General features: G+C 45.8%; 1 pseudogene; it reads right to left on the bottom strand.

Moving 5' to 3' along the window:
- LOC146200932 (alcohol dehydrogenase class-3 chain H-like) overlaps positions 1–12124 on the bottom strand; it is a 136912-nt pseudogene that overhangs the window by 78045 nt on the left and 46743 nt on the right.

Genomic DNA, 12124 nt, shown 5'->3' with positions numbered 1-12124 from the left:
GTTTTTCTTGTAGCTGAGTGCATTAATGTTTTGCGTACCTTGCTGCCCTTGGCAAGTAATGTCGAATCTAATCCAGGCCCTAACATTATCGAGGATGTACTCCCTGAAGTAAAAAATCTGTCCGCCGTTGAAACCAAGCTCATTTCCGAAATACAACACAGATCGACTCCGCTGATGTTGCCATAATTGGCTTGACTGAGCGAATGATTGATTTGGAAGCCCATTTCCAAGCACTTACGGATCTTCAAGCCGAATTAAAGAAAATGAAATCCGAGAGTGCTGTGTTGGCTCGACGGATTGGCAATTTAGATGCGCGAATTTAGGATGCTGAAAATCACTCGTGTCGCAATAATCTTATACACTATGGCATTGCCGATACTAACCCATCTGAAAATTTTGCAGGTTCTGCAAAACTTGAGTACAATTAACGCTGAGAACATTGAACGCGCCCACCGCCTTGGGCGTTACAAATCTACCCACACTCGTCCAATAATTGTCAAGTTCACTTTATCTAAGGTCAGCGTCGGCAAAGACTTTTCCCTGAAAGTTCGAAATGCGCAATAACACCTCATCGCGTTCACTAAAAAAAAGTCTACAAAATTTGCTTTGAACATTGCATATGGGTTCGAAGGCTACGTGTTCGATGATAAAGCTAAAACAGTCTACGAAATATAACTCGTCCCTCACATCGAGATTAAGAATCACCTCATCATAACCCGTGTGAAAACTATACCAAGAACGCTTCTTTATCTATTCTTTCGCTCTCCGCTATGCACACTAACATTCGTAGTTTTATTCCTAAGCTTGAACTTATTTCAAGCATTGTTTCGTCATCAAGCAGCAACGTACTTATACTGAGACTTGGCTAAGTGGTGACATAACAGACAACGAAGTACTGACTGATTTGCCCAACTTTCAGGTTTTTCGGAAAGACCTTAAATATTCACGAGGAGGGGTGTACTCATTGCTATAAGCCAATATTTATCATGTTCCCTAATTCAAGATTCATCCGATCTCGAAATCTTGTGGCAAATCTTTCACGCAGCATCGCGACGTTTGTTTAGGCCGCCACATAGTAGCCAGGATTTTTCACGTCAGCTTAATAATGTACTATGTCAGCTGTCCACAAAGCATCCTAATTCCCACAGCTTCCTCTTTGGCGATTTTAATTTCCAGAATATTGACTGGCATAACCAGCCCGCACCTACAGCTAACAAAAAAGAAACTAGGGAATTCTTAGATTTTTGTAACAACCTCAACCTTACTCAGCTAATACCTACCCGCGTAACACACAAGTGCGCAAATATTTTATATCTGCTATTAACCAATCACCCGGACAGCGTTCGGCCAGTGACATACCTGCCCGCAATAAGTGACCACAAAGTAATTCACGTAAACCTTGTCCTTACACCAAGCCGGCGCCGCAAATGCCATAAAATCATTCGTCTTTATGACAAAGGGAATTACAAGGCCATAAATAATGAAATTACTGCGTTTTTTTAGGTATTTTCGTCACGGTTTCATTCCCGCAGTGTTAAAGAAAATTGGCTGCTCTTTAAAGACAAACTAGGAAGTCTAACCTGTAGATTCATCTCCCAAATTAGTTTTTGCTCTAATTCCCGAAAGCTATAGTTTACTAAAACACTGAAACGTTTGGAGAACAAAATGAAGCGCCTTTAACGTTCAACCAAGTCCCAGGGGAAGCATAGCGCATGGGTAAAATATCGCTAAGCTGATAAATCATATCTCGCTGCTATTTCAAAAGCCAAGCATACCCTTTTTCACTCGGACTTGCCTCATATGCTCACAAGTAACCCCACAAAGTTGCGGCAAGTTACCAATCCTCATCACGGGCCAGAAATAACCCTCACAAACCAGTCAGGCACAGTTTTCACTGATGCTGAGGGCGCTACTATGTTTAACTCTGCCTTCTCATCCGTATGTATGAAAATGAAATATCATCATTTTCAGCGCAACCCTCAATGATAAATCATGCTATGCCCCCTGTAGTATTCTTGTCATCTGGCATTTTTCTTTTATTCACATACCCTAAAGGCCATTTACGGGCATTACATAGGAGTCTGAAAAGTACATAAATTCGTTAGATTACATAACAGTGGAATATAAAATATCAAACCATAAAGACACATGCGCTGACAGAAGCAAATAACATAACTGAACAAAAAAAAATGACACACATATACACGTGGAAAACAATGCTGGATGTAAAGCATACAGGAATACAATTCATAGAACAATCTATTATGTATCGGCATGGAGGAAGCACTTCAGTGTGGTAACAAATGCGTCGTAATTTTTTTCAGAAACCATACCTGCTGGTAGTTTATTCCAATGGTATATTGCCAAGAACATAGGTGAATGCCGCATAAGTTGGGTGCGAGGAATCTTGGGTTGCACTTTAAAGCAGTGGTCTAAACGGGGGAAAATGTGATGCGCTGGCGTGATATGAGATTCAGTGAACGGCGATGGATTATGACAAAGCCTGTGAAAGTGACATAGCAGGTTGATAAGTCTTCGCTTTTGAAGTGAGTTTAAGTTTATGGATGATTTGATATCTGTGATGCTTGCGTATCGGGCTTATTTCCTTGTAATGAACATAGCTGCCTTATTTTGAAGCGATTCCATTTTCTCTGCAAGATAGGTTTGATGTGGGTTTCAGATGAAAGAGGCATATTCTAGCGGCGATATCTCCAAAGTTGTGTATGCTAACAGTTTGGTTGCCTTTTGGTCCCTAATTGAAACTCCCTAACAGTTTGGTCCCCTTCATGAATCACTGCCTTGTCGTGGCGGAGGGGCTTGCGAAACTCGATGAAGTCGTGAGATCTGCTGTGTAGGGCCACCCAAGATAGACAGGTCACGGCAGAGAGTTCTGACAAAATGTGATTCACTGGAGAAGTTAATGGCAACCCACTCCAGTATTTCCTGCCAAGAAAACCCTATAGCCAGTCACAATAGCATTAATGATATGGCGCCGGACGATGAGTCCCCCAGGTTGGACGGCGTCCCACATGTTACTGGGGATGAACAAAGGGCGATTCCTAGCAGTTCCAGGACGAATGAAGCGGTTGGGCTAAAGCCAAAAGGACGCTCAGTTGTGGATGTGTCGGCAAGCGACCGGAGAGTCCGATGTTGCAAGGAGATATATCACATAGCAAAATGGAGTGTAAGATCTATGACGCAAGGTAAACTGGATGTCGTCAAGCGAGAAATGGACAGATTGAGCATTGATATCTTGGGTATCAGCGAGCTCAAGTGGACCGGAATGGGAGAATTTAACTCCGGCGACCATTATGTCTTTAATTGTGGGCACGAATCCAAGAGAAGGAATGGGGTCGCTCGCATAGTAAACAGAAGAATGGGAAATGCAGTGCTAGGGCACAACCCCAAAAACGACCGAATGATTTCACTTCGGATTCAAGGTGACCCTTTCAACATAACAGTTATCCAAGTCTATGCACCGACCACTACTGCTGAAGAAGCTGACGTTGAGAGATTTTATGCGGACCTACAATGCCTTTTAGACCGCACCCCATCATCAGACTTCGTTTTTCTCATAGGAGACTAGAATGCTAAGGTCGCGAGTGAAGAAATATCCGGAATTATAGGCAAGTTCAGTCTTGGCGAGCCAAATGAAGCTGGGCAGAGGCTAGCAGAGTTTTGTCAAGAAAACAACTTGACCATAGCAAATACTCATTTTCAACAGCACAAGAGGCGCCTGTACACATGGACTTCACCGGACGGTCTGTACAATAATCAGATCGATTATATTATTTGCCGGCAGAGATGGAGAAGCGCTATACAAGCTGTAAGAACAAGGCCTGGAGCCGATTGTGGCACCGACCATCAGCTTCTTGTTGCCAAAATTAAGCTTCGATTGAGGAAAATGCAGAAAACTAGAAGGTCTTTCAGGTATGATCTGGGTCAAATTCCATTAGAATATGCTGTGGAAGTGAGGCCGATTTCAAGAATTAGATCTAGAAGACTGAGAGCCCGAAGAGATGTGGACGGATGTTCGTGATATAATACAAGAAGTTGCTACTAAGGTAGTTCCAAAGCAAAAGAAATGCAAGAAAACAAACTGGTTATCTGAAGAGGCTTTGCAAATAGCTGAGGAAAGGAGGATGGCAAAAGTTATGGGGGAAAGAGAAAGATACAAGGTTCTCAATGCGGATTTTCAGAAAATACCAAGGAGAGATAACAATGCCTTCCTGAACATACAGTGCCAAGCAGTTGAGGACAACAGCCAATTAAGGAACACAAGAGCTCTGTATAAGACAATCAAAGATATCAAAGGAAGCTTCTGTGCTAAGCTGGGCGTGATAAAGGACAAACGAGGCAAGGACCTCACTGAAGCCTCAGAGATAAAGAAGAGGTGGCAGGAATACACAGAAGAACTGTACAAGAAGTACCCGAATGTCCATACCCAACATAAGACGGTTGTGATTACTGACCTCGAGCCGGGCATCCTGAAGAGTGAAGTTGAATGGGCCTTAGCCAGCCTTGCTAAGAACAAAGCTAGCGGAATTGATGGCATTCCAGCTGAGTTGCTTCAAAACCTCAACCATGACGCTGTTAACATTCCGCATACATTATGTCAGAAGATTTGGACAACCCTGCAGTGGTCACAGGATAGGAGGAGGTGAGTTTACATCCCCATTCCAAAGAAAGGCAGTGCCAAAGATTGTTCCAACTACCGCACGATCGCGCTTATTTCGCATGCTAGCAAGGTGATGTTGAAAATCCTCAAAGGTAGGCTGCAGCAGTATGTGGATCGGAAGCTTCCGGATGTGCAAGCTGGGTTTCGCAAGGGCAGAGGAACTAGAGACCAAATTGCCAACCTTCGCTGGGTCATGGAAAAAGTAAGAGAGTTCCATAAACCCATCTACTTCTGCTTTATTGATTATGCGAAAGCGTTTGACTGCGTAAATCGCAGCAGATTGTGGCAAACTCTCCAAGAGATGGGAGTTCTAATTCACCTCATCTGTCTCCTCAGGAACCTGTATGAAGGGCAAGAGGCCACAGTCAGAACTGGGCATGGTCTTAGTGATTGGTTCCCGATTGAGAAAGGAGTGAGGCAAGGCTGCATACTGTCGCCCTGCCTATTTAACCTATATGCAGAGTGCATCATGAGGAAGGCCGGTCTGGAGGAGTCTTCAGCTGGAGTGAAGATTGCTGGAAACTTATCAACAACCTTAGATATGTGGATGATACCACTTTAATGGCAGAATGTGAAGTGGAACTCAAGAGACTTCTTATGCGCCTACAAGAAGAAAGTGAGAAGTTTGGGCTTAAACTGAACATTAAAAAGAGAAAGATCATGGCGTCTTGCCTTATCAAGTCCTGGAGCATCAATGGACAAGAAATGGAAGCGTTGTTACATTTTCTCTTCTTGGGCTCCAAGATTACCCCGGAAGGAGACTGCAGCCTTGAAATTAGGAGACGCCTGCTTCTGGGAAAGAGAGCAATGGTTAGCCTTGACCGCCTAGGAAAGAGCAGAGACATTAGTCTGCCAACTAAGATCCGTATAACTCGTGCTATGGTCTTTCCAGTTGTGATGTATGGATACGCGAGTTGGACTGTGAAAAAGGCCGACCGCCGAAGAATTGACGCGTTTGAATTGTGGTGCTGGCGAAGACTCTTGAGAGTTCCTTGGACTGCCAGAAGATCAAATCAGTAGATATTGTCGACCATAAACCCTGACCGCTCATTTGAGGGTCAAATTTTAAAGTTAAAGCTCAGCTACTTTGGTCATCTGATGAGAGAGGAGTCGCTGGAGGAAGATTTGATGTTGGGAAAGGTTGAGGGTCGCCGGAGAAGGGGTAGGCAGCGAACGCGATGGTTAGATGGCATCCTCGAGGCACTGCAGATGAAGTTATGTGATGTTAGGAAGATAGTGAGAGACCGAAAAGCGTGGCGCGACATGGTCCATAGGGTCACGAAGAGTCGGACACGACTGAACGACTGAACTGAACAGTTTGGCCCCTAATTAAAACTCTGACGGAGCGCAATGCCATGCCTGTGATAACAACCGAGCACGTTTCCTGCGCTGACCGCCTATCGTACGCTTCCTTAAATACGGCTGCATTGCTGAATAATCGCCTTTTTGTTCCCTGCTGCTCGTCGTGTTTACATGGTGTCAGAAGCGGCTCCGGCAGAGTGTTTGTGCTGTGAAGCAAGTTTAGCATGTGCACCATGTTGTCGCGTTAACGGCGGGCGAGCGACTTACTTTGAGGCCCGATCTGAGACAGTTGGTTTTCCATAACACAGCAACAACGATGGGGTCGACACTGCTACCTCGACCAAAACCTCTCAACACTACAGGTGACGTTTTTCACAACTGGAAAATCTGAAAATGTGAGTTCGAATGTTTTTCAACCGCGACGAATCTAAAGGAACAACCCAAAAATGTTCAAGCTGGTACGTTTTTAATGGCTATCGCCGAAGGGGCAAGGCGTATGTTCCACCCCTTTGAGGCTGAAGATGAGGAGCAGAAAAAGGATAAGAAGACTTTAATCCTCAAGTCTGAACAGCATTACAAACCGGCAAAAATCTCGTGTACAACGAGTTCTGGTTTGGTCCCAGGAACTAGCGGGAGGGCGAGTCATTCAACGATTGGCCCACAGAGCTCAGGATTCCCGCGAAGCCATGCGAATTCGGAGAACTGGAGTAGAGGCTTCCACGCAGCCGACTAATCCTTGGTATAAGAGACAAAGAACTGCAGCAAAAAATCATCTCGGGAAATCCTTCCTTTGAAAAGACGGTAGAAATTTGTTGAGCTATAAGGAACAAGGTAAAGAGCAGTTCGCGGAGATGCAAGCCGCTACCGTCCCGTTGTTCGTACCAGAAAAAAGTATAGACGCGGTAAAAACAAAGACGGCCACATGTTCAAGATGTGGCTTACAACAGCACAAAACCGGAAGGTGTCCCGCATTAGGAAGGTATTGCGAAAAATGTAACGGCCGAAACCATTTTGCGAGTGTGCGCCGCCCATCCCGCTCGAGAGCGCCGCCAGAAGGATTCCACGTACTGCAAGTTGAAATCGCTGATGTCGAAGGATATTTTCTTCAAGCGTTGGAAGTTCATGCAATCGCCAGCTGCGAGTACTGGTCAGCAACGGTAAATGTCGCTGGTGTCACAGTTAAATTTAAAGTAGACATCGGAGCAAACTTTTATGTCATGCCTGAAATGATCTTCCGAAAGTTAACAGCAGCGCCAGTGCAAAATTGCTCGGCTACATTGCGCACGTTCTTTGGCCGCGCAAAAAAGCCTATCGCGAAGGTGAATACTTTCGTCTCTAACAAGACGAGAAATGCAGAAGCTACGTTCTTCGTTGTTCTTCAAGATGTGCAATAACGCTGAGCGGAGACGCCGCTGAACAATTGGGCTTGATAGAGCGCATAAATGCGGTCGAGGTAGAAGACTTACAGGACTTGATAAATGAGTTTAAAGACGTCTTCCTAGGCCTAGGACAACTTAAGGGTGCTACCTATCCCCTACAGCTGAAGCCCGAAGTGAAGATTAAGCTAGATGAGCTGGAACGCGATGGCGCTATTGCAAACGTGACCGAGCCGCGCTCTTGTTGCAGTTATATGGTCGTAGTATTGAAAAATAGTAGAGTGCGAATTTGTTTGGATCTTAAAGATTTACACAAGGCCATCCTAAGAGAGCACTACCATATGCGCACTTTGGAAGATGAACTACCACAACTACAAAGGGCCAAATATGCTTCCATCGTCGATGCTACGTCAGGGTTTTGGCAGATAACCCTTGTGAAGAAAGTTCACGTGTTTGCACCATGAGCACGCCCTTCGGATGATATAGGTTTCTTCGGATGGTAATCGATATCACATCGGCACAAGACGTTTTTCAACGTTCCATGCACGAAGTGGTTGCAGAGGTGACCTGCACAACTGTCGTGATGAATGGCATACTGGACTGGGGAAACTCAAGAGAGGAAAACGACATAAACCTCGCCACCTTGCTTCAACGCTGCAAACAACGCAACCTAAAGCTCAATAAAAAGTGCCAATGACTGCAGTCTAGGGTGCATTACTTGGGCCACATCTTCACCGCAGAAGGGCTTTTCTTGGACCCTGACAGAGTGCAAGACAACATGCAGGTATCAGCACCAGAGAACCGTAAGGACCTTCACGTATTCCTTGGTATGATAAACTTCCTGTCACGGTTTATCCCGAACCTGTCCGTTACAACAAAACCTCTTCGAGAGCTACTGAAAAGGGACGTCGCATGGACGTGGACCGATGCACAGAAGAGCAGTTTCCAAAGGTTGAGAGCTAGCCTTATCATAGCGCCAGTCCTTGCTTACTTTGACCAATCAAAACCTGTAAAGTCCTCTGTGGACGCGAGCCAGTACGGTGTCGGGGCCGTTATTTTACAAGACTACCATCACTGAGCCTATTCATCCCGCTCCTTAAATGACACGCAGAATCGGTACGCACAGATCGAGAAAGAGGCACTAGCTATTGTTCATGGCGGCATGAGATTCAAGGACTCGGGCATCCAGCCTTCGCAGTAGAGTCCGATCCCAGGCCACTTGAATAAATTCTCAAAAACTCGCTTTACGACTATCCTCTCCGACTTGAACGCATGCGGCTGGTGCTTCAAAGATTCCCAATCAGGGTAAGGCACATACCAGGCAAAGAACTCGCATTGGCTGACGCCCTGTCGCCCTTTCCCTGTAAAACAGAGCTCGTGAACGAAACGAAGCAATTTCAAGCCAGCGTTGTTTCTTTGCTACCGATTTCAGATCAACAGCTCCTGAGCATGAAGGATGCAACCATTAAACATGCCATCAAGACAGAACTGTCCCGTTATGCAAGCACCGAGTGACCACAAAGCAAGCAGCAACTGCCGGATGCATTAATTGCCTATTGGAGCTACCGCGGCGAGTTACCCGCCGAAGATGGGCTGCTTCTCAGAAACAAGCTTGTCATTCCTCCAACCAAGCGCAGAGAAGTCCTGGGCCTGCTGCACGCTACACATTGTGGCGAAGATAAAATAAAGGCGAGAGCTAGATAGGTAATGTACTGGAAGATAAAATAAAGGCGAGAGCTAGATAGATTGTGTACTGGCCAATCATGAACGCTGACATTGCAGTTGCAGCGAATTCAAGCATTGTTCGCGATAAGTACAAAAAGAGTCATTAAAAGCTACCCATGCTTAGCCACGAGTTCCCCAACTTGCCGTGGCAAATGGTCAGTGCCGACCTTTTCCACCACGAAGGCAAAAAATACCTTATACTAGCAGATGCTCACTCTTTTTTCTTCGAGATTCGCAAGCTTAATCGGACCACCGCTGCTGCGGTTTTAGAGGCAAGTGCAGAAATCTTCGCGACTCTTGGCATATCCCAGACAAGGTGTGTACTGATAACAGCCCTCCCTTCAGCAGTGCAAGCTTCCAGACATTTGCAAGTCAGTTCAACATCAAACACATCACGTCAAGCCCATACTAGTCGCGGGGCAACGGATTGGCAGAACGCGCCATTGTCACCCGTTAATAATTGGAGGATTATTAACGATGCGCCCTTAATGGTGCGCAAACTCCCAGACACCCTTAGAGTGAGTGGGGATAGCTGTTCCGGTCGCACAGGAGATGCCCTCGACCTGCGTGGCAAGTTCAGCCGGAATTCAAATACCTTGTAGTGACAGAAGGGGGTGGCCGTTTGTTGCCCAGCATTCGCCGGTTCAAGCCAGAGTACGGAACTTTATACACAGCAAGAGACGATACAGAGGAATGCACACGACCACTAAAAATGCACAGACGAGAGGTTCACCGAAAACTAACGCTAAGCAAGCAACTAAAGAGGTATTCAATAACACAGAGGCTTATAACTCAGATCAATACACGAGAGAGTCGCATAAACAAACACCAAATTGTTCACCGGACACTATTGCAGACCGACGCCTCGAGAGTCACAATGCAGCCGCCATGTAAGACGAGCGCCGCTCGCTCGCAGGTCCGTAGGCTTTCCAGCAACGGGTGATCCACGGGAGTCCAGCCGTAGCACTTGCGAACACGCCGCAATCATTGACACAAACGACGCGACCTCCATAAATAGGGCGCGCCGCGTCTGTCTGTCAAGACGCGCCAAGGCTAGCACGAACACCTAGCTTCGCTTGTTGAAGCATTCTCTTTTCCTCACGCCGAGCCGTGCATCGTCATTAGATAGGTGTCGCTGAAAGCGGCAGATTAGACAAGTACATTCCGGCCGGTTGAGTCACCGTCCTAGGCGCTCTCTCGCGCGGAGAGGAAAAGTTTGTGCGCCTATTTCGGGTCAGCCGTTCAAGAAGCCAAGAAACTGCTCAACAAGTGTCCGTTTTTCTCCCTTGAAGTTTAGAGCGCCTTGTTTGATTGGAGGAATACTCCAAAGGAGGAACATCTGCAATCTCCAGCTCAAAGGCTAATGAGGCGTCTAAACCAGAACACGACTTCCGGTTCTCTGTTGTCACCTGGAGCCAAAGACTGTTCCACCTGATGCGGTTCGACAGCGACTGCAAGAAATACGGAGCAAGCAGTGTTGCCAATACATTAAAAGAGCACGCAGTCTACTAGACTTTCACAGTGAAAACCGGGTGTCTGTGTACGACACACACAACAGAACGTGGGCTCCGGCTATAGTGGTTGGCCCTGCAAATCAATGCGATCGTACGTCGTGGCTACATACAATGGACAGCAGTTACGCCACACGAGAGAGCATCTCAGGGCCAGAGAAGCCGTGATGCAGTCACCAGCATTCCAAGCAGAGCCCCCAGGGCGTGTGTCGTCAAGTGCCATGCCTATGAACATACTTCAGGGCGTCTTTCGAAGAAGTGTTCGCACACGCCGAGAACCACAGCGTTACCTACTCCCAGAGCGTAAAACGTAGTGAAGCAAGTCTAGTTTTCAGATGTTCATAATATTCCTCTATTTTTCATTCTTGTTCCTTTATTTTTTGCTTTCGAAAGGGAAGATGTGACCGAGCACAATGCCATACTTGTGATAACTGCGCACGTTTCTTGCGCTGACCGCATATCGCACACGTCCTTAAATACGGCTGCATTACTGAATGAACGGCCGTTTTATCCCTGCTGCTCGTCTCGTTTACAGAAATCATAAACTTTTCCCTTTCATCCGGTATTGACAATAACAACTCAAAGCTTTTGAAAAATACCAAATTCATTTGGGCGCAACTGTCACGCTTACTTTTTTCACTCTCACTGTTGTCAGGTCAACTAACACAGGATTGTAAAAGTGGCAAGGTCGCTCCAGTCTTCAAATTGGGTAAAAAAAAAATCACCGCTTAACTACTGTCCCATTTGCCTTACTAGCGTGCTCTGCAAACTGATGGAACATGTCAAATGATGCAAAATGCAAAATGATGGAACAGCTATTCAAATGTTATAAGCTTCCTCGACTGACTGTTGTCATCCTGTGCCACACGGGTTTCGAAAAGGCTTCTCATACGAAACACAGCTGGCCATTTTTATTCATGATTTACGTACTAATCTTGACTGTAACCAACAGACCGATGCTATATTTCTCGACTATGTGACAGCGTTCGACAAGGTTCCTCATAAACGCTTAATACTAAAACTTTCATATCTGAATCACCCCTCTAATATTTTAAATTGACCGAAGAATACTTGACTAAGCGCTCGTAGTACGCCACCGTTAACAAATGTAATTCCAATACTATTCCAGTAACGTCAGGTGCCCCGCAATGGAATCTCCTCGATCCGCTTTTGTTTTTATCGCGTAAGCAATACTACGTCAGGTTTCAACCCGTCGCATAAACCCGGCCGGTAGCCACGTTTGACCTTTAGAGCTGCCGCTAATGGAGCCCCTCTTAAATGTCAGGTAACCACGGTCGGTAGCCACGCTGCGCCGCAGAAGAAGAAGCAGTAGAAAAAGAATGAAAAGGAAAAGAAAAAGAAGGAAAGCAAAAAGAAAAACAAGAAGAAGAAAAAGAAGAACAAAAAGAGAAGCTACGTCGGCTTTGCTTACGCAACCTACCGGGTTTAACTACTACTAAACCCTAACAAATTTTTTAATTCACATTAAAAATTTACCGATGACTGTATATAGTAATATTCGTATGTTCGCC

The sequence above is a fragment of the Amblyomma maculatum genome, chromosome 2, assembly GCF_055883805.1.
Source record: "Amblyomma maculatum isolate TAMU_Amacu chromosome 2, ASM5588380v1, whole genome shotgun sequence".
Classification (NCBI taxonomy): domain Eukaryota; kingdom Metazoa; phylum Arthropoda; class Arachnida; order Ixodida; family Ixodidae; genus Amblyomma; species Amblyomma maculatum.
Note: the sequence above shows the minus strand (reverse complement) of the source record. Positions and strands in the feature narration are given on the sequence as shown.